Raw genomic sequence first — 24,195 nt, 5'->3', positions numbered from 1 at the left:
AAAATTACAAAAAATAGTTTCATTAATGTTTGTAGTCATTTTTAATCTCTAAAAATACCAAAAAATAGTTTTGTTTTAACGGTTAGTCTTTATTTTAATAATTATTTTTACTTAAGTAGAGCTAATTAATATTTTTGATAATAATTTTAGTTAATTAAACATAGCTAGTCATAAAGGCCCAAGTTTCTAGCCCATTCCTTAAGCTCAATATCCAATGTCCATTAAGTTAATCCTAGGGACCCTTCTAGACTCTTTTTTGGAACAAAAAATAAATAAAAAGACCCTAAGGACTTAACACAAAAAGACCTAGGGACTAATTGGCAAAATACACAAAAATACACATTAGACCTAGACTCTACAATAAAGAAGGGATAGCGGTAACGCCTAAAAAGAGAGACGGATACACAGCTGCGGCGGATATTTTTCATCGAAAATGACCCCAAAATGACCCCATCGGTTCTTGTTCATTCCCTTTCCCAAAGCAAAAATGTTGAAGAAAACAACAGACCCCTACACTCAAAAGAGAAGCAATTAGTCGCATACAGATCTCTGTTGAACCTATTTCCAAAATTGAAAGAATCTCAAAAATTAGTCGTCTTCACCAAATAAATTCTAGTAAGTCAATCCCTGTTTCTAATTCCATTTTCCTACTGTATTTCCAAAATCGCTAACATTCTTCTTCTTGTTCTTAATTTTAAAAGAATCCAGTGGCCATTCCCCTTGGATATTGATCATCTTCTTTCTCTCGAAATTAAAGGGGCACACACATATACGGGTAGGGACAGAGAGCAGCGAACTCACATGAACACTTCCCAAGTACCCGTTTCCCCTCATTCCCCAATTCCTACAAGCCCACCCAAAAAATATCGACCCAAAAAATATCATAAACAAGTTGAAAAATCAGTTTGAAACCATCATCCAAACCCAGTAGAAATTAGTCTGTTCGAGGACATCAATTTTTGTCGCCGATGAGTTCTCCGATTGAGGTGTTTGTTCGTGGCTCGGTCGCTTTTTAAGTTTATAGTTGTCCAACAAACAAAGTTCAAATTCAGTTTAATAAAAAGGTTCTTCTGTCTCTTGTTCCTATATTTTCTTTGTATTTTATGTGTAGGGATATGATGTTACTCTTAAATATCATGCTAAATTTTTGGTTTATGGATATCACTGTTTATCTCTGAACCGGCATGTTAAAATGAGTATCTTGAGTTATATATTTGTTTGTCTTTTGTGTTTTAATTGTTCAATGTGAGAAATTGGTTTATGATCGAAGAATTCTTTCTTTATGTATGTGTAAGTTTAATGTTACTGGTTCAAACGGATACGAAAATTATTGGCATCACGTTGGCACTTTCTTTTGCTTTCCTCGAGCTAAAGTTTATTTTCACCAACATTTTTAGCAAAGTAAGTTTTCACCATTTTTATAGGAAGAGTACTTATTCTACATTTGTTGATTGTTGTAATATTAATCTAAGTTTGCATTACTGTAGTCTGATTTTAGTTTTATAATTTAGTTGAATTGACTTTAGGCAAAGCAAGAGTGGCACACAAATTAGCATATTTGTTCTTTGGGTTCTAGCAAAATAATGTTCTGACATTTGCCCTTAGGCTGTACCGAATTCTGAACTGTCCATGATGAGTTTTTGTTGCTTCTGCATCACAGTGATTAGCTTCAATTATGTATATTCTTTCCTTATCTCCCATGTTTTTCAGTAACTAAAATGTGTGTTATCGTTTTCCTTTTAATTGTTTGGATGTATAAAAATACTTCTCTGAAACTGAATTTTGAAGGAGAGAAAGGCCAAAGTCCATTAGACAATTAACTTGTGTACATACCTTAGGAATTGGTTTTGGTCAAATGCTTGAAATAAAGAGTTAAAAGGATATGAACATGAAATCTCTTTTACCAAAAAGTGCACCAAAATCACAAGCCTTTCACGCGCAATCTCGAGGTAGCTTAGAAAGGAAATATTATGAACATTCGTGGTTGACTTTAGTTGAATACATTCTTTTAAAACAAATTGAGGCGTGCCATTTAGTCGAATTTTCATGGCCCTCGCAAAATTTAAAAACGCGTAGTTGCTTTAAGCGCGTAATCTTAAAGTTACCTTCATAAACTCAGGTGTGCATTTCATGTGACCCAAATTCAAATCTCAACAACGTTGAATAAAATGTGTTTCGGACTGCGGGTGCATTTCATGTGGCGCGGTCCAAAAACATATTTTAGACGGCGTTGAAATCTTCCTTAAAATAATTAAAAGTGGTTTAAAGTTAAAATGCACATAGGTTCAAACGTGTTTTAAAATTAGAATAATTAGGCCAATAAAAATAATTGAGCGACCGTGCTAGAACCACGGAACTCGGGCATGTCTAACACCTTCTCCCGGGTTAACAGAATTCCTTACCCGGATTTCTGTGTTCGCGGACTGTAGGACAGAGTCAAACTTCCTCGATTCGGAATTTCAACTGGTGACTTGAGACACCATAAATTATCCCAAGTGGCGACTCTGATTTCATATAAATAATCCTGTTTCGATTGTCACTTAAATTGGAAAAACTCCCTTATATCTCCTCTCGGGTGTAAAAAGGAGGTGTGAAAGCTCTGGTGACTCTGTTGGGGATTAGAACCTAGAATTTCTGGTTCTGGGTTCAAGAATTCGAGCTTAGAATAATTGTTATAGTTGGCTTTGCCCATCATCTGATTTTGTTACATGACTTGGGCCTAATGTGCTAATTGATCGCTTTTACCGCTTTGATATTCCGTGAACTGTATATAAACTGTTGCGAAATCCCTCCTTTCTATGAGTCTTCTAAATCATGAAGAATTGTGCACTTTGTGTGACTTCTTTTCTGTTAGAGTCATATCCCAAATTTAGAACGAGGTTCGGACAAGTTGCAAAGCCGGTGAAGCTTCTGTATTCCCGGTACGCTTCCCCCCCTCGGCTCGAGATGTCCGCTCGGGTAAGCCAGGTCAAGAATAATAAACCCAGGTTTTGAACCTAGTATAACAAGACCTCATGCCAGATCCCTAGTAGGAACGTTTGCTTGCATCACGTGCATTTGACTTTGGGGACTCAACACAAAGGTTGGGTCTGTCTAGGACAAGTGTACCCAAATTAAAAAACCATCCTGATGCATCATATGTGCTACTTGTGTATCTGTTTGTTTCGGCTTGTATGTTGACTAGCTTCTAAAATAGGGACAGAAAATAAAAAAAAAGAGTGCGAAGTAAGTATTTGAATTATCCTGAAACTCTGACCAAAATTTTAAAAAAAGAGAAAAAGTCATTTCAAAATAAGTCATATTTTCTTTTGTTCCGTCAAAACTGGGCGAACTACGCGAGTCTGATTCTCACCGGAAGTGAGATACGTAGGCAAACCTCATCGGTTTCTGCCCATAATTTTCAAAAATTCAAAAATATTTTCCTTTACTTCCTTCTTTAGAAAAGTCTTTCTTCGAGCCCACAATTTTCAAAAAAACAAATCCAAAAATATTTTTATTTTTTTTAGAAGTTCACCTTTCGAAAATTGGAAAGAAAAATACCATATTCAAAAATAATTTCTTTTCTCCTTAGAAGTCTTTCCTTCATGAATTCAAAATAAAAGTAAAAGTCCAAAAATATTTCCTATCTTCTTTAGAAATCTTTCTTTAGAAATTTCCAGAAAAAAAGAAAAAGAAGTTAAAATTCAAGAAAATATTTTTTTTCCTCTTCTTTAGACGTCTTTATTTTAAAAAAATCTTTAAAAAAACAACAACAACAAAGAAATCGAAATCCAAAAAATATTTTCTTTCTTCTTTGTAAGTACTTCTTTCAAAAAAAAAATTCAAAATCCGAAAAAGAGTTAGTTTATTTACTTCATTTCTAATCTTCCGAACTATGCAAGATCTGATTCATGTTCCCACATGATACGTAGGCAACCCACATTAGGTTCGAGCACCAATAAAAATAAATGAAAATAATGAAGAAATGAAAAAATATTGATAATAATAAGGACCGACTGAGTCCATTCTAACATGTTTTGTTTTGAATTGTAAAGAAAGTTGAGGTGGTCGGTTTGTGGTAATCTGGAAACACAAGACCCAAGGAAAAATGATAACTGACATCGAAGCTGTTACAAGTACTCAAGAGACTCAGGGTCAGAGGGTTCAACAAGAGTCTACTGTGTTTGAGAAAAATAGAATGCTGAAACAACAAATAACCGAAATGTGTCAAGCATGAACCAGTGGTTAAGGACAGCCTCGTCATGAGTCACAATTTGCTACACAGCAAGAGCAATACCACTCTCCTGAGTACCACTCGTACTCGTTTGATCTTCCTACAAACATTGAGAAGCCTGCCCGAAAGATGGTACAGGAAGAAATGACCCAAAGAGTGAAAAGCATAGAACAACGGTTGAAAAACATGCAAGGGTTGGCAGGTCAAAAGAGTGTTGCCTTCAAAGATCTATGTATGTTCCCCGATGTCCACTTGCCGCCTGGTTTCAAGACTCCCAAATTTGAAAAGTATGATGGACATGGAGACCCCATAGCCCACCTGAAAAGGTATTGCAATCAACTGAGAGGTGCGGGAAGAAACGAAGAATTGCTGATGGCTTATTTTGGGGAAAGACTTACGGGGGTAGCATCCGAATGGTTTTTTAATCAAGACACATCTCACTGGTACGTCTGGAATAACATGACACATGCCTTTGTCAATCAGTTCCAATACAACATCGACATTACCCCAGACCGCATTTCCCTTTCAAACCTGAAGAAGAAACCAAGTGAAAGTTTCAGGGAATATGCCATTAAATGGAGAGAGCAAGAAGCTCGAGTTAAGCCACCCATGGATGACCACGAGCTAATCACTGTCTTCCTTCAAGCGCAAGAGCCAGATTACTTTCAAAACATGATGTCCGCAGTTGGCAAATCATTCTCGGAAGCAATCAAAATGGGAGAAATGGTAGAGAATAGTCTTAAGACAGGTAAAATTATAAGTCAAACAATTTTTAGAGCCGCAACTCAGGCTGTCCAGGTTGAATCTGATAATTTTAGCGACATAAATGAGAATGTTGAAGAAATCATGATGACATCAGGGTCGAGAAGAGGTCCTAGGAGAATATCTCGAAGGTATGAGCAGCCTTCTCAAGTTTTACATGACTCCCCTGAGAAGTATTTTCCACCTCAGAACCCTCACTACTCTGTTGCTCCACCTTAGTATGTTGTCCAGCCACCAAAACACCCCAGAAGGCGAGCACGAGCATCACAAAATCTCCACCAGCTTCCAAAAAATTTTCAGGTACCCTATAACCCACATCCAGGCCAGAGGTATAGAGGGGAACAAAAGTTGAAAGATAGTTTTACACCAATAGAAGAGTTCTATGCAAGCTTGTTTGAGAAATTAAAGTATTATGACATGATTGCACCTATTCCTCCAAATCATGTGGACCCCCATGCAAGAAGCTTTGACCCTTCTAAAAGGTGTGAATACCATTCCAATGCCCAGGGGCACAATGTTGAAAGTTGTCGGGATTTCAAAAGAGAAATAGAAAGGATGATCCAGGAAAACCTGATTGTGATCCAAGACAGTGACACCTAGAATATCGTGCAGAATCCTTTACATGCACATGATGATGCACACTTTGTGGGGATGATGCATGGTGACAGGGAGTATGAGAATCCTCTCGGGAATATGCTAACTGAAGTTAATGATTTTGAAATTGGAGAAGGCTCTGCTGATTCTGATGAGCAAATTTGTGGCTAAATATCAAGCCTAGCAATTGGAAAGTCATTCCCTCCTCTCTAGGAAGGAATCTTGGTAGTTTATTTTGATGTTTTTTCTATTATCTGGTTTATTTTAGGGTTGTGATCCAGATTTTATTTGTTTTATTGAGTCAAATCCTTCTATCCCTCCATTATATTTGTGTGAGTCTTATCTGTTTGTTCTGTTGCTATTTTCATTATTCGAGTTATTTTAGGGTTGTAACTCATATTTTAGGTTGTTTGTTTAGTTTTAAAACCCTTTCATCCTTTACTCAATAAAATACAGTTTGTCCTTTTGTGTCATTCTGTTCCTAGTTCTTTTCTCGCTAGTTCTAATGACATGACATGCATGCGGAATTTTTGGCCAGATTTAGAAAGTTGATTTAAGTTTGAATTGGACAACTGAGGAAAACACATTTTTGAGGATTAATAAAGAGTTGAAATACTTTGGAATTAAGGTCGAGTAAAATTTACCTTCAAATCATTATGAAGATCGGGCCTGATGATGTTTAATCAAATGAAGTTTGTTAGAAATTTTGACATTAAGGGATGGAAAGTGTCTTATGACCATGACACACCAAGAAGACAGACATGTTCGTCAATGTTGTGATCGCTAAAAGTTACTATGTTTGGCGTTCTCGAGGTTGGGAGGCCCTTTTTCTGCTATCCAAACACTTTATATCATTCACTATCCCTTTTGAGCCTGTGTTATTTTCATTGACCACCCTCTTTTGGAATCAAGTTTAGAGTCAAGAGTCAAAAAAAATGAAAAATGAAAAAAAGAAAAAGTGAAAAAAAGAGTCCATGTCCCAAGAGTACAAACTGGGGCAATTCTTAGAAAGTTCAGAAAAAAAAAAAAAAAAGAATTGTCAAATGTCCATGCCCTCAAAAATAGAAGCTGGGGCAAACAAAAAAAAAGAGAAAAAAAGCAGAAAAGGAAAAAAACAAAAAAAAACAAAAAGGAAAAAACAAAAATAATGAAAAATAGTTTAGGTCAGATGTTTGAACTACGTTAGACCTGATTCCTTTAAAAAGGATATGCAGGCAGCCTCACGGTTCAGTCCAGCCAAAAAAAATAAATAGAAAAATCTAAAAATCCACAGCATCTGAAACTGGGGCAGAGATTTTATTTCACTTTTGAAAGAGTCAATTCCAAGAGTTGTAAGTCCACAACCCCCTTTTTGAGTTTATTTTGAGCCTTCATGACGTCCTTTCTTTCCAACCCTATCCAAAATCCTTCCAAATAAAGACCTCCCGATATGCCTTCAAGAATGTCAAGAGAAGCATGCAATGAGCAATGATTGTCACATGACGTAGAACACCGTCGAGTTTCTCACAAAAAGGGAAAGAAAAAGAAAAGAAAAATGAGAGAGTCTTATTAGTGAAAACCCTCACGGGCACTGTAAGACGACGATAAGCAGAGATAAATAAATGAGAGAGACTTGTTGGTGAAAACCTCTCGGGGCACCACTAGTTGAAAGTGAGTCGCGAAGCTGATGCAAAGAATTGGCACGAACAAGCCCAACTTCAAAGGTCGTAAGAATGGTAAAATGGAAGATTGAATTAGTTTGATAGATCGGCCGTTGAGTCCAAAATGCATGTCATGATCATTAAGACTAGTTATTGAAAAACAAAACAGAAAACTCTTCCTTCTGTCCTTCCGATAGGGGGAATTTCTTGTTAATATTGTTTCGTTATAGCATTGTGTCCTTCCCTCTGAGTCAGTCCTTGTCAAAACAAGTAAGAAAAGATTTCAAAATCTGCTACCAGCTTTTCAGTTGCACAAAGTAAATTTGTCCAGTACACTCGGTTGTTACTGTCAACGTGCCTTGAGGATTCATGCAAAGGCTCCCCCAAAAGAATCTTGTCAGCCTATTTGGCGTAAGCAAAGATACCTTGTGATTCTCTATGACAAACAAATTGCTTAAAAGCAGGAAGTCATTCAAGATATCAGAAAAGGTCAACTAAGAAAAGAGCTCCAATTGGGATAAGGTTGTTTGAGATGCAAATACAAATGGTACTCGTGTGAAACAATAAGAGTTGGTGCAGAATAAAAGTCTTTTGAGACTGACTCAAGCTGATTGAGTAGAAGCCAAGCTGCCAAGACTCAAGGCCACAAACTGACCACCATTTTCAAAACTGACAAACTTTTCTTTGATTGGAACAGGAATAAAGCAGTGCAAGGAAAGAAGTTCCAAAAAAAATGAAGGGAAAAGAAAAGAGAAAAAATAAAGAGAAAAAAAAGAGGCAAAAAAAACAAAGAAAAGAAGATAAGAGCCGACGAAGGGAAGTTTCTCAAAATTTTGCCTTTATTTGTCTTGTTAATATGCATAAAGTCTTGCCATTGCTCTTTACCTTTTCCTCCTAGGGTAATATGTCCTAGTCTGATGGATTTTCCTCCCAATAAAATCTTAGTCTGATGAATTTTTCTCCTAAGATAGAAGACCTAGTCTGATGAACTTTCTCCTAGGATAGAAATCTTAGTCTGATAAATCTTTCTCCTAAGACACCAAAAAAAAGGCCTAGTCTGATGAATTTCTCCTAGGATCGAAATCTTAGTCTGATGAATTTTTCTCCTAAGATACCAAAAAAGAAAAGAGACTTAGTCTGATGAACTTTCTCCTAGGATAAAAATCTTAGTCTGATCAGTCTTTCTCCTAAGATAGAAGACCTAGTCTGATGAACTTTCTCCTAGGATCAAAATCTTAGTCTGATGAATCTTTCTCCAAAGATAGAAAACCTAGTCTGATGAATCTTTCTCCTAGGATAAACATCTTAGTCTGATGAATCTTTTTCCTAAGATACCAAAAAAAGAAAAAAAAACCTAGTCTGATGAACTTTCTCATAGGATCAAAATCTTAGTCTGATGAATCTTTCTCCTAAGATAGAAATCTTAGTCTGATGAACTTTTCTCCTAAGATACCAAAAAAACAAAGAAAAAAAAGAGAAAAAGGACCTAGTCTGATGAATTTTCTCCTAGGATTAATGTCTAAGTCTGATGAATCTTTCTCCTAAGATAGAAAACCTAGTCTGACGAATTTTCTCCTAGGATATTTTGGAAAAAAAAGCCTGGATTTGAAAAAAGGGTCAATTTTTAGTTTTCTTAAGTTATCAATGTTTAGTTTTCTTAAAATCAGGGGTCCCGCCTGGAGAATAGGGTCAGTCCTTACTTTAGTCAAGCTTAGTTTATAGTTTTCCTAGTCTATTCTTTAGTTTACTCTCATCATTGCATCAATAGTACAAGTGGTTTACAATTTTACTAACAACTCACAAATTTTCCTAGTACAAACTGGGGCAGAAAAAATTTCTTTTTTTTCTGTCTATTTTGTTGTAATCAGGCACCCACCTGGAGAACAAGGGAAGACAACTCAAGTTTCAAGGAAAAGCAGTTTCGAAGGAAGACAACTCAAGTTTCAAGGGAAAGCAGTTTCGAAGGAAGACAGTTTAAGTTTGAAGGGAAAATGGTTCAAGGTGCAAGGTAAAATAGTGTCAAGTAACAAAAGAAGACGGTTCAAGTTTAGCAATCAGGCGCCCGTCTACAAAATAAGAAAATTCAATTCAGAATGCAATTCAGGTCAGCAACAAAAGAAGCTCGCGTCAAGAATGCGAGTTAGCAGTCCAAGATGATCAACATAAGTTAGTCACAATCTAGAATAAAAAGAAAAAAAAAACAAAAAGAAAGACAAGAAGTGAATCCAAATGCAAAAGTTAATGAAAGATGTGAGCTGCTCAAGACAGGGCTGAGGTCGCAAGCTCTGCATATCCCGTTTTGGTCTAAAAAGCTGAAGAAGAACGAACTAGCACCTACAACTAGCAAGCGTCAAGGTTCAAATCTAAAGTCTGCATGAAGAACCACTTAAGACTAAAGATCAAGCTTCAGAAGTCTTATAGATAGGAATCTTGTAACTCGTAGTTGGTAGGCTTAGCTAGACTTTTTCATGTTTTGATTTTTGATGTAACATCAGGACTGCGGACCAGAACCTCAGCGAAACGGCACCTCGACTGGCTCTCAACCTCGGCACACTCCATCATCTCACTCACTTCTGAACTACACGTGGCCTGATTCCTTTATAGCCAAGGATATGTAGGCAGCTCAGATACCAGGGCTCGGTCACATTCCCCTTTTCTCTTAGCTTTAGTCTCTCCAAATAAGGGTCGGGTCAAAAAACTTGTCTAGTCGTTCTTTGTCTGAAAACTCTTCGTGTTTCCAGTCAAAGAGGGGCAACTGTAGACATGAGATTTTTGACCCTCCCTAAGATTTTTTTTCTATTTTAGCATGTAAATATTTAATTTAGGCCTAATAGCATTATTTTAACTAATTTTGATTCTTTCACTTTATTTTATTACAAGAAAATGAAAATTACAAAACATAGTTTCATTAATATTTTGTAGTCATTTTTAATCTCAAAAAATACCAAAAAATAGCTTTGTTTTAACAGTCAGTCTTTATTTTAATAATTATTTTTACCTAAGTAGAGCTAATTAATATTTTTGATAATACTTTTAGTTAATTAAGCTAATCTTAAACATAGCTAGTCATAAACGCCCAAGTTTCTAGCCCATTCCTTAAGCTCAATATCCAATACCCATTAAGGTAATCATAGAGACCCTTCTAGACTCTTCTTTGGAACAAAAAATAAATAAAAAGACCCTAAGGACTTAACACAAAAAGACCTAGGGACTAATTGGCAAAATACACATTTAGACATAGATCTATATAATAGGGGTAATGCCTAATGCAGAAGGGGGGACCAAAAAAAAGTTGCGGCGGATATTTTTCATCGAAAAGGACCCCAAAATGCCCCCATCGGTTCTTGTTCATTCCCTTTCCCAAAGCAAAAATGTTGAAGAAAAATAAGAGACCCCTACACTCAAAAGAGAAGCAATTAGTCGCATACAGATCTCTGTTGAACCTATTTCCAAAATTGAAAGAATCTCAAAAATTAGTCGTCTTCCCCAAATAAATTCTAGTAAATCAATCCCTGTGTCTAATTCCATTTTCCTACTATATTTTTAAAATCGCTAACATTCTTCTTCTTGTTATTAATTTTAAAAGAAGCTAGTGGCCATTCCCCTTGGATATTGATCATCTTCTTTATCTCAAAATTGAAGGGGCACACACATATACGGGTAGGGACAAAGAGCAGCGAACTCACATGAACACTTCCCAAGTACCCGTTTCCCTTCATTCCCCAATTCCTCCAAGCCCACCCAAAAAATATCGACCCAAAAAATATCCCAAACAAGTGGAAAAATCAGTTTGAAACTATCATCCAAACCCAATAGAAATTAGTCTGTTCGAGGACATCGATTTTTGTCGCCGGCGAGTTCTCCGATTGAGGTGTTTGTTCGTGGCTCGGTCGCTCTTTAAGTTACAAGTTGTCCAACAAACAAAGTTCAAATTCAGTTTAATAAAAAGGTTCTTCCATCTCTTGTTCCTGTATTTTCTTTGTGTTTTATGTGTAGGGATATGATGTTACTCTTAAATATCATGCTAAATTTTTGCTCTATGGCTATCATTGTTTATCTCTGAACCGGCATGCTAAAATGGGTATCTTGAGTTATATATTTGTTTGTCTTTTGTATTTTCATTGTTCAATGTGAGAAATTGGTTTATGATCGAAGAATGCTTTCTTTATGTATGTGTAAGTTTATTGTTACTGGTTCAAATGGATACGGAAATTATTGGCATCACGTTGGCACTTTCTTTTGCTTTCCCCGAACTTAAGTTTATTTTCACCAACATTTTTAGCAAAGTAAGTTTTCACCATTTTGATAGGAAGAGTACTTATTCTACATTTGTTGATTGTTGTAATATTAATCTAAGTTTACATTACTGTAGTCTGATTTTAGTTTCATAATTTAGTTGAATTGACTTTAGGCAAAGCAGGAGTGGCACACAAATTAGCATATGTGTTCTCTGGCTTCTAGCAAAATAATAGGCTGTACCGGATTTTGAATTGTCCATGATAAGTTTTTGTTGCTTCAGCATCACAGTGATTAGCTTCAATTATTTATTTTATTTCCTTAGCTTGCATGTTTTTCAGTAACTAAAATGTGTGTTATCGTTTACCTTTTAATTGTTTGGATGTATAAAAATACTTGCCTGAAACTGAATTTTGAAGGAGAGAAAGGCCAAAGTCCATTAGACAATTAACTTGTGTACATGCCTTAGGAATTGGTTTTGGTCAAATGCTTGAAATAAAGAATTAAAAGAATATGAACATAAATCTCTTTTACCAAAAAGTGCTCCATAATCACAAGCCTTTCACGCGCAATCTCGAGGTAGCTTAGAAAGGAAATATTATGAACATCCGTGGATGGCTTTAGTTGAATACATTCTTTTAAAACAAATTGAGGCATGCCATTTAGTCGAATTTTCATGGCCCTCGCAAAATTTAAAAACGCGTAGTTTCTTTAAGCGTGTAATCTTAAAGTTACCTTCCTAAACTCAGGTGTGCATTTCATGTGACCCAAATTCAAATCTCAACAATGTGGAATTAAATGTGTTTCGGACTGCGGGTGCATTTCATGTGGCGCGGTCCAAAGACATGTTTTAGACGACGTTGAAATCTTCCTTAAAATAATTAAAATTGGTTTAAAGTTAAAATGCACATAGGTTCAAAAGTGTTTTAAAATCAGAATAATTAGGACAATAATAACAGTTGAGCGACCGTGCTAGACCCACAGAACTCGGGCATGCCTAACACTTTCTCCCGGGTTAACAGAATTCCTTACCCGGATTTCTGTGTTCGCGGAATGTAGGACAGAGTCAAACTTCCTCGATTCGGAATTTCAATCGGTGACTTGGGACACCATAAATTATCCCAAGTGGCAACTCTGATTTAATATAAATAATCCCGTTTCGATTGTCACTTAAGTTGGAAAAACTCCCTTTATCCCCTCTCGGGTGTAAAAAGGAGATGTGACAAATAGTCTAAGAGTAAGTGTAAGTGCAGGGGGGATCAGGGAAAGCCATGGCAGGCTGGTGGTCATGCCCAGCAACTGGGAATGCTGGCACATCCCTGACCAGCCTGTTAGCCAAATCTTAGGAGTTAGGATCCATTGTGGATCAGGTTATGACATGGGCAATAATTTGGATACTGCCAGGTCAAGAACCTTAACTCATAGAAGGGAATAGGGGTGGGGATTCACAATAGAAATAGATGCAAAGAAAGGACATACGTAGTTTAATCACTGAACAACAATAGTAAAGTAGACAGGAATGCTGAAGTTATGAAGTAAACACACATGGGTGAGACAGAAAATTAAATCAGAACATACCAGTTTCAAGGAAAACAAGTAAAAACAGTAGTCTTCAAAGAGCTAAGTTGTAAGCAAAGAAGTTCCAAAAGATCTCAAGCAAAGCAGAGTATTGAAAGAAGTATTGAATTCAAAGCAGTATTGTAAGTATTGAATTGAAAGTTTAAAGATTGGTAGTGTGAAGGAGTTGTGTATTAAACTCAAAGTGGTGTTAAAAGTGCAGAAGGGTAGTCGCTTTTATAGTGCAGAGAAATAAGTAAGAAAGGCAATGAAATATCATTGAAATCAATCTCCCTTTGGTTAAGGGATTCTGATTCCAACGGGTAAAATGCAGTTAAGGAAATAAATTTTAATTAAAACCTTTCAAAGTAGCACAAAAAGGGTAAATACATAGAAGTTATTTAAGGAAAACCATCAATGGTACACAGTTTGTGCCAAATATGGCAAGGGAATCAATCAAACAGCCATGAAACCAAAATTACAGGTTCAATTCGAATGAACCAAGTGAAGAAAGGTAAAGGAGGTTCAATCAAAGAAAAATCAGTGACAATTCATCAGCCTTATTTAAAGGATTTCAGAATCAATCAATCTGCTAGTAAAACCTTTTGAAAGAGAAATTACACAAATATAAAGAACACCAATCAAACAAAAGTAATCGTCAGGTTACTCAGAAAAGAGTCTAACATTGAAAGCCTTAGAGTCACAAACAAAAGGGAATCGAGTTCAGTTATAGACTCATAGTGAGTCTTAAAGCCTAGGGTCCCAAAGTGGAACCCTAATATCACTTGCCAAAGAAACCCCCAAATCCTAGGGTTTCGAATTGAGTCAGACATAGAGGTGAGAGAGCAGGTCATTGAAAGAGGCTCAAAAGTCTTTTCCAAACACTTTATGAGAAATAAACATACATGATAGAAAGAACTGATTCAAGGTCATGAGAACATGTTTGAGAAAACTCGTAGTTTAAACAAGTTCAGAAGAAAGAGATGATATGAGCTTAAACAAAAGCAGGTGAAATATGCTTAGCAAGAACACAAACAGAGCTAAATAAAGTAAAAAAAATGAATAACTCAACCATAAACACGTATAGCAAAGAATAAGGATTAACAACACGGATTAACATGTGAGTACAAGAATAACAACAAAAGTAGAAGAATCTTGCAAAATAGAAAGGAAACAAGAGAGCAAACCCAAGCATAGTAGAAAAGAAACCCTATCACATAGTAGAAAAAGAAACTTTTTCAGAAACCCTAAAATTGAAATTGAGCGATTTTGAAAAAGAAATTTGGGGAAAAAACTTTTAAAATGTCAAGTAAAACCCAGACATATCATAGATCTAAGAAAACATAGGTGAGTACAGAACCTCAGACGGCTTAGAGTTGTAGAGAAAACCCTAGAAATGAGAAAGGTCTTGAGGAAAGTCAGATCCTGAGTCAAAAAGACTCATATTGCTTGAACATGACGGGGTAATGACCGGAGAAGCCATAGATCTACAGATCTGAGAAGGATTTGAAGAGAGCCATTGAAGTCGGGCTTCAAAACCTTGAATAGTTTAGTTCTGATGGTGAGAAAGGATGAGTACAGACCATCCATGGCCGGAGACGCCATGGATTCCGGTGAAAACATGGTGAGATAAGGTGGGAGACGATTAGGGTTTCGGAGAGGATCAAGAGGATTTGAAAGACGAAGGGGTTCAAAGGCGGCGTGTCAGGTGAAATTAATTAGGTCAAGGGGGTTTGGGAATTAAAAAGGAAAGGGTGAATTATGGCCGTTGATCAAAATGATCAACGGCCTGGATCAAAATGATCAACGGCCCTGATCAAAAGGGAGCCGGGTGGGTTTTTTTAATCGGGTCACGGGTCGGGTAATTTGGGGATTGGGATGGTTTAATTTGGGGGCAGAATTGGGTCAAATTGAGGGCCAATATTGAAAGGTGAAAAGGCTGTAATTGAAATAGAAATGGGCTAAGTGTTAAATAGACTATTTTCCCTTTTTATTTTATAAAAATAGTAATAATAATTTTAAAAGTAAATTAAAAATACTGAGCCAACAAATACAATATAAATATTAATTTAAAAATACTGGAAAAAATTTATTATTATAAAATGCTATTAATCGTGAAATAGGCTATAATTGCAATTACATGCAATTTAGCTTAAAAATACCAAATAGATTTGTAAAAAATATACAAAAAATCATCTTAATTATATTTTGGTGTAAATACGAGAATACAAGAAGTTATTCACCAAAATAATAATCTTGGGAATAAATATTGGATTTTGTACTGCTAAAAATAGACAATAAATTGATTTTAAAATCATAAAAATTAGGAAAAAATACCAAAACTCTTGGGCATGCTTAATATATGTATGTACATGCTATTTTGAAAGTATTTTATATATAAAAATACATAGGGAAAAATTGGGTATCAACAGCTACCCCTATTTACCCGAGAAGGATGAAAGAGTTGCCGGGTAAAGATATGATGGCCAATTTTGACCAAATGAAACGATTTTGAAGAGTTTTGACCGAGCTCTAGTTTCTGAGCTGCCTACATATCCCTGGTATTACAGAAATCAGGCTATATGTAGTTCGGGATCCATCGACGGAGTATGCCGATGGAGATTTTCGAAAAGTGGACGCGATGTTCAAGTTGAGAAAGGATGGTCGGAGTCTGATAGGCTGCGGGAACTGGAGCGGGATCGCTCCTGCTGAGACGATCGTTGCTAGCCAGTCTACCTGCGAATGAACAATACCAGCATATATATATTGTGCATAAATTTAAACGTGATGCATGTTCCCATTGGACTGTGAATGCTGTCTTTGGACGGTTAGGATGACGTCCTCGTACCATGATGTCCTGGGCCATGAAGCGTATGATAAAGGATTCGCAGGCTATGAAATGATGTTCTCGGGCTTTTAGGATGATGCCTCCAAACCATGATGCCTTTGAATAATGATATGCAAAAGATAAAATTGGGCCCTCAGGCCATGGCATGGCGTTCTCGGGCTATGAAAATGGTGCCTCCGAACAATGACGCCTTTGGACAATTTGGCGATGTTTTAGCCCATGAAAATGCAGAAGGTGGCGATCTTTCAGCCGATGCAAAACGTAAATATAGGGTGGCGATATTTCAGCCATGCAAGAGAAATAAGATGGCAGTATTTCAGTCATGCAAGAGAAATAGAGTGGCGATATTTCAGCCATGCAAGAGAAATAAGGTGACGGTATTTCAGCCATGCAGATGGAGGTAGAGCTTAACCTCGGAAGGCAGAAAGGTAGCCTTATGCAATGCAGGAGATGCAGATGGAGGTAGAGCTTAATCTCGGAAGGTAGAAAGGTAGCCTTATGCAATGCAAAAAACGCAGATGGAGACAGAGCTTAGTCTCGGAAGGCAGAAAGGTAGCCTTGTGCAATGCAGAAGATGCAGATGGAGGTAGAGCTTAACCTCGGAAGGTAGAAAGGTAGCCTTATGCAATGCAGAAAATGCAGATGGAGACAGAGCTTAGTCTCGGAAGGCAGAAAGGTAGCCTTATGCAATGCAGAAAATGTATGGAGAGAGAGCTTAGTCTCGGAAGGCAGAAATGTAGCCTTATACAATGCAAAAAATTCAGATAAAGACAAAGCTTAGTCTTGGAAGGTAGAAAGGTAGCCTTATGCAATGCAGAGAAATACAGATGGAGGTAAAGCTTAACCTCGGAAGGCAGAAAGGTAGCCTTATGCAATGCAGAGAAATATAGATGGAGGTAGAGCTTAACCTCGGAAGGCAGAAAGATAGCCTTATGCAATGCAGAAAATAAAAGGTGAATAGTAATGAAATCTCTTAGCTGATAGTTGATTGCTATATTGTGGCTGTTATGGATGTCGTGTACGGATAGCAACTGTAAATAGGTGATGATTCCGAGAGTTGTATTCCCGGGAAGTATGAGTGTATAGATATATCTGATGATTTTACGACTTGAGTGCCTGCATCCAAAGAAAAATCATGCGTTTTGTAAAGGGGGTAAGGTTAGTTCGTTTCCCCATGAGGTTCGCTTGTCCTGCTTAGCATTGTGTATCATTAGGGTAGCGTTTCTAAACAAAGCAATTTTGATACCAGACATGCATGATTTAGAAAAAATATAACATAAATACATAATTTAAAATAGTTTTCTTTAGATGAACCGACGAATGCGACGCGGTTCAAGACATTGCAACCTCTCTCACTCTGGAATTTTGAGGGTCCTCCTTAAAACTCTGAACCACTTTACTGGGCTGGTGCTTCTGACGGCTACGTGCGATAAATGGCTGAAATCAACTTCGGAATTTTGAGGGTCCTCATCAAAATTCTGCTCCAGTTTCCAATAGCGAGGGGAAATGAAAATTTTATTGAATTGTGACTGAACCCATAGGGCTGCCTACATATCCCTCTTAAACGGGAATCAGGTCAGACATAGTTCAAATTACATCATACAGGAAATTGTAAGAGTTACACATAGTATCGCTTCACTGCATCTGAATTGATCGGCTTCGGCCAAACTTCACCGTCCATTTCTACAAGTATGAGGGCTCCTCCGGTTAGAACCCGGTGAACCATGTATGGACCCTGCCAGTTGGGAGAGAACTTCCCTTTGGCTTCATCTTGATGCGGGAAAATCTTCTTTAACACCAGCTACCCCGGTGTAAACTGTCTCGGCTTGCCTATTTTGTTGAAGGCTCTGGATATTCTGTTCTGATAAAGTTGACCATGGCAAACTGCATTCATTCTTTTCCTATCTATAAGAGCTAACTACTCGTAGTGACTCTTTACACATTTTGCATTATCAAGTTATGCTTCCTGTATGATTCTTAAGGAGGGAATTTCTACCTCGGTGGGAATGACTACTTCTGTACCATAAACCAACATATAGGGAGTTGCCCCGGTTGATGTGCGAACTGTGGTGAGGTATCCCAATAAAGCAAATGATAACTTCTCATGCCACTACTTATGCTTCTCTATCATCTTCCTTAGTATCTTCTTGATATTCTTACTGGCGGCTTCTACAGCTCCGTTCATCTGAGGTATGTAAGTTATAGAATTCTTGTGTTTGATCTTAAAGGTTTCACACATGGCTTTCACCAGGTCGCTGTTGAGATTGGAACCATTATCAGTGATGTTGACTCCGGAATTCCGAACCGACAAACAATACAATCACAAACAAAATCTGCTACCACTTTTTTAGTCACTAATTTGTACGATGCTGCTTCAACCCATTTGGTGAAATAATCAATTTCCACTAGAATGAACTTGTGCCTGTTTGATGCGGCAAGCTCGATAGATCCTATAACATCCATTCTCCAAGCGGCGAACGACCATGGCGAGCTTGTTGCAGTAAGCACATTTGGAGGCACCTTTATCATGTCTGCATGTATCTGACAGCGATGGCATTTTCGGACATACTGGATGTAGTCTGTTTCCATAGTCATCCAAAAATAACCATCTCGGAGTATTTTCTTGGCTAAGACAAAGTCGTTCATATGTGGACCGCAGGTCCCTACATGAATTTCCTCCAATAGCCTAGATGTTTCCTTTGCGTCGGCACACCTTAGTAATCCCAAATCAGGAGTCCTCCTATACATGATTCCTCTGCTATGAAATAAGTTGTTACATAATCTCTGAAGTGTGTGCTTCTGAGTAGGATTTGCGAGTTCTGGATATTCTCCCTTCGTCAACTATTCCTTGATATCATGAAACCAAGGTTTTCTGTCTGCTTCTTCTTCTACATGAGCACAATAAGCTGGTTGATCATAGATCTTTACCGGAATAAGATCAATGAAGTTCTTATATGGGTGTTGTATCATGGACGATAGGGTAGCCAATGCATCGACAAACTCATTTTGAACTCTGGGAACATGTTGGAACTTTGTCTTTGTGAACCTCTTCCTCAACTCCTGTACATGATGCAGATAAGGGAATATCTTGGAGTTCTTGGTTGCCCATTCTTCTCGAACCTGATGTATAAGCAGGTTTGAATCTCCGATCACTAGTAATTCCTTAATGTTCATGTCAATGGCTAGCTTGAGCCCCAAAATGCAGACTTCGTACTCGGCCGTGTTGTTGGTGCACGAGAACCTGAGCTTGGCAGACACCGAATAATGCTGGCCGATTTCTGATACTAGGACCGCTCCTATGCCAACTCCTTTGATGTTTTCTGCTCCGTTGAAAAACATTCTTCAACCATCATAGGATTCTGCAATATCTTCCCCAATGGAAGATACCTCTTCATTAGGAAAATACGTCTTTAGAGGCTCGTATTCTCCATCCACGGGATTTTCAGCAAGATGATCTGCCAGTGCTTGTCCTTTGATATCCTTCTGAGTCACGTAAACAATGTCAAATTCACTCAGCAGGATTTGCCAATTGGCTAGCTTGCCAGTGGGCATGGGCATCTGAAAGATGTACTTCAAAGGATCCATTCTTGATATGAGATAAGTAGTATAGGCACAGAAATAGTGCCTCAGCTGTTGAGCTACCCAAGTCAAAGCACAGCAAGTGCGTTCTAATAGAGAATAACAGGTCTCGTACGGGGTAAACTTCTTGCTGAGATAATAGATGGCTTGCTTCTTTCTTCCCATTCATCATGCTGCCCCAAAACACAACCGAAAACTCCATCCATTATTGCAAGGTAGAGTAATAGAGGTCTACCCGGCTCGGGCGGGACAAAAACTGGCGGCGTTGACAGGTATTCCTTGATTCTGTCAAAGGATTTATGACAATCATCAGTCCATTTGGTAGCGGCGTCCTTCTTCAACATCATAAAGATTGGCTCACAAATGACAGTAGATTGAGCTATGAACCAGCTGATGTAGTTAAGTCTTCCCAAGAAACTCACAACCTCTTTCTTATTCTTTGGTGGTGGCAATTCTTGGATGGCTCTAACCTTTGACGGATCCAGTTCTATAACTTGGCGACTCACAATGAACCTAAGTAGTTTTTCGGCAGTAACCCCAAATGCACACTTGGTGGGATTCAGCTTCAAGTTGTACCTTTTTAGTCTTTTGAAGAACTTCCTCAGATCTTCCATGGGGTCAGTGGCTCTCTTGGATTTGATGATGACATCGTCTACATACACCTCGATCTCTTTATGTATCATGTCATGGAAAATAGTAGTCATGGCCCTCATGTAGGTGGCCCCAGCATTCTTTAACCCAAATGGAATCATCTTGTAACAATACATCCCCCACGGCGTAATGAAAGCCATTTTCTCTGCGTCTTCCTCATCCATCCATATCTGATGATACCCAGCAAAACAATCAACGAATGACTGCAGTTCATGCTTGGCGTAGTTGTCAATTAGAATGTGTATGTTCGGCAAGGGGAAGTTGTCTTTCAGACTGGCCCGGTTGAGATCCCGGTAGTCGACACAGACTCTAACCTTCCCGTTCTTCTTCGGCACTGGCACAATATTGGCTAACCATGTTGGATACTCTACTACCCTGAGAACCTTGGCTTTGACTTGCTTGGTGACTTCTTCCTTGATTTTTAAACTCATGTCAGGGTTGAACTTCCTGAGCTTCTATTTTACTGGTGGACATGTCGGATCGGTTGGCAGTTTGTGAGCTACAATAGATGTACTGAGACTAGTCATGTCATCAAAAGACCAGGCGAATATGTCCTCATATTCCTTTAGAAATTTCGTGTACTCTTTCTTTTTCGATGGTGACAGATAAACACTGATGTGCATTTCTTTGACATTTTCTGCATCTCTCACGTTGACAATCTCAGTATCGTCCAGGTTAGACTTAGGTCTGTTCTCAAAATCCTCAACCTCTTTAACAACCTCTTCTGGTATATAATCTTCTTCTGAGTCTATATCTGTTGTTGCGTTATCTCATTGTGTGTCACAATCGTCGGTTCATCAAGATAAGTAATAGTAATGCTGTGTAAATAAAGTAAACAATAAAAAGTAATAAGAGCAAGATTTATAAGAAACTGAAATGCTTTGATAAATTTCATAATTGTTTTGAACATTGGAGCTCTTATTTCAATATTAAAATGCGGTAAGAAAGTCAACTACCAAAAAATAAAGATAATGCATGGTGCTTTGTTCAGCCTTTCTACCCCGAAGCTTTCCGGGCCCTGGTGGTTCTGATGGACCAATTGCTGAGGCGTGCTCCTTGGCTCATAGCTTTTATAGAAGGGCCTTCCTCCCCCTCCTCCTCGAAAATGACACAACAGTCTATATTATCATCTTCCAAAAACAAATTCCTCATCGCCGCCAGTGCTTCCTCTTCTTCCGACCCATATATAACATCAACTGGCTGGAAGGTCTGCTCTAAGAGAGGTATCGAATGCTGCAACGGGTAGTAGGGACTGCACCGTGGTGGCGACCAGTGGTTGAACTCCTCCCAAGTGTATTCATATCCCAAACTGAAAGTGGTACCGTGTTTCTTCAACTTGATAGGCTTAATGATTCCTTAGAGATTCTTGCCACGTCCCTTGCCAGGTTCGTATCCACACCAATTCAGTATACTTTCAATTTTGTTATCCCACCATTTATCCTTGTCCATGGCGTTGACTCGCTCAATGTGATGGTAGGTTTCTCCGCCTATCTTCCTTCTTCCTCCGATTGATGGGATGGTCTGGCGTCTGTATATGGGATTGCTACCGTCACCGTGAATAATTACCTCTTAGTGATTCCACTCGAATTTCACTGCTTAATGTAGGGTTGATGCTACAGCCCCAGCGGCATGGATCCAGGGCCATCCCAATTGCAAGTTGTAAGATGCTGGGACGTCTATCACTTGAAAATCAATGTCGAACCAAGTTGGTCCCATTTGCAAACACAAACTGATTTCCCCAATAGTGGACCTTTGGGATCCATCAAAAGCTTTGGCATTGATTGCTCCATTCTTGATGTCATTCAGGATCTTTCCCAATGTTCTGAGAGTCACCAATGGACAAATATGAGGATGGACCCTCCGTCAATTAGGATTCTGGTGATAATATAATATTCGCACTACACAGTTATGTGCAATGCCTTATTGTGGCTTAGCCTTTCAGGTGGCAACTCATCTTTGTGGAAAGTAATTTTGTGACTCTCCAATACTTGCCCTACCATGTTTGCCATTTCTCCTCCAGTTATGTTGCTCGGCACATATGCCTCTCTTAGCACCTTCAACAAGGCATTCTTATGTGCGTCAGAGCTTTGTAGCAGAGTCAAGATAGAGATCTGGGCTGGCGTTTTGTTCAACTGATCAACGACCGAATACTCTTTGGCTTGTATCTTCCTCGAGAGATCATCAGGACCAGTTTCAGTGACGGTTGGTCGTCCAGAGGCCTGCTTACTGGACTCAGCTAGATGTTTTTGAGTATAATCCCTACCGGTTCTTGTCATACTCTGTGCTACAATTGCTTCTCTACATTTGGTTTTCCCTTTCCTTATTGCCTCGGCGGTGTAATCCCATGGTAAGGCCTTTGGGTGGAACGGTGTTATGGCTATTATGGCCACCGGAATGAGCACCCTTGCTTTGGGAGGTAATACAACATCCTCAAATGGTACAAGGTGCCTTTGGGGACCCAAACCCGACCTCAATAGGCCCTGACGTCTTTGCAAAAGAATGTGCTTCGAACTCAAGTGGTATGAACATGGTCACTTCGGCATCTCCAGAAGGTTGCATCTGGACCACAATCGGGTTAAGGGTGACTGTTGGTTTCTTTGGCTCGTCACCTTCAGCGATCAATCCAATCTACCCTTTGGGGTCCCAATCGTCTTGTATCTCAATCATGTGAACACCTCCACCCTTGTGGTCTAGTAGAGGGTTATTACAGACATTCGGAGTAGGCTCCTTTGCCACAATGATCTTGTTGTCAATTAAAGCTTGGATCTTATCCTTAAGAGAGTGGCACTCATCAATGGTATGCCCCTTCATGCTGGAATGGTATACACAGGTTTTGTTTGGGTTGACCCATTGGGAGGAGTTTTCGAGGTTTATGGTAGGGATAGGGGTGACGTAACTAGTAGATTTGAGCCTTTCATACAGCTGGTCAATAGGTTCAGCAATGGCGGTATACTATTTGGGGGCTTTACGGTTGAAGTTTGGTCAGGGTCTAGGGAAATTTTGGCGAGGGGGAGGTAATTGATAGTGGGCTTGTTGGGTGTTGTAGGCTTGGTAGATAGGTGCAGGTTGAGAGTATCTAGGCGAAGTAGGATGATATGTGGGAGGTGGAGATGATTGGTAAGTAGGCGGTGGAGCTTGGTAAGAGGGCAAGGGTGCTTGGTAATTTGGGGTAGGCTGATATGTGAGTGGAGGTAATGGGTAGGTTTGGTATTTGATTGGGGACTTTGTTCTCTGGCAACCATCACGACACTCACATCCCTTTTCTTAGACGTGCCACCAGACTGTAGAGCCTTGTTTGTGAACTGTAATGCTTTAAAGTTTGTGACCATACCACTTTTAATACCTTCTTCGATCCTTTCCTGTAGCTTAATGATGTGAGAAAATTTCTGGCCTTCAATCAACATCAACCTCTCATAATATTGTGGGTCTTGAGCCCGAACGAAAAACCTATTCATCTGTTCTTCTTCCAAATCCGGCCTTACTTTGGCAGCTTTGGATCTCCAACGAGTAGCATACTCGCGGAATGTCTCCGTAGGCTTCTTCTTTAAGTTCTGGATATAGAACACATCTGGCACATTCTCCGTGTTGAATCTGAATCTGTCCATGAAATCGAACGCCATACGTACCCAATTCGACCACTTCTTCGGGTCTTGGCTAATGTACCAAGATAGAGCATCCCCTTTCAGGCTTCTCATAAAGTGTTTCATGCAAATCTTTTCATCCTTCCCTACTCCGACCAGCTTGTCGCAGTAGGTCCTCAAATGGACTTTGGGATCCCCTGTTCCATCAAACATCTAGAACTTGGGATGTTTGTACCCCTCGGGTAGTTCGACATCTAGCTGAATGCAAAGGTCTTCGTAATTCAATCCCTTGATCCCCTTGCTTCTTTCAACACCCTGAACTCGGCTAGTCAGCTTCTTGAGTTCTGCGGCCAGATTCCTGATAAGAGAGTCTTTGTCATCAGACTCAGGTGTGCTTGAAATAGGTTGAGTATAGTGTGATATAGTTTCCATATAGATGGGGGTGTTGTGGAGATGATCATTTGTGGAGTTTAGTGGTTCAGGGATGAGCAGTGGGGTGTTGTTTGAAGAGTGGCATGTGTTGCAGTGGTGATG

At 38.7% G+C, this 24,195-nt stretch overlaps 1 long non-coding RNA gene across 1 annotated transcript; it reads left to right on the top strand.

The window, feature by feature from the left end:
* Nucleotides 1–412: 412 nt before the first annotated feature.
* LOC107813574 (uncharacterized) lies at nt 413–1,336 on the top strand. Its single transcript, XR_001654371.2, has 2 exons — nt 413–615; nt 702–1,336. It is a non-coding gene; the product is annotated as an uncharacterized LOC107813574 (long non-coding RNA).
* The last annotated feature ends 22,859 nt before the right edge of the window (nt 1,337–24,195 follow it).

This window comes from Nicotiana tabacum, chromosome 20 (assembly GCF_000715075.1).
Source record: "Nicotiana tabacum cultivar K326 chromosome 20, ASM71507v2, whole genome shotgun sequence".
Lineage (NCBI taxonomy): Eukaryota > Viridiplantae > Streptophyta > Magnoliopsida > Solanales > Solanaceae > Nicotiana > Nicotiana tabacum.
Note: the sequence above shows the minus strand (reverse complement) of the source record. Positions and strands in the feature narration are given on the sequence as shown.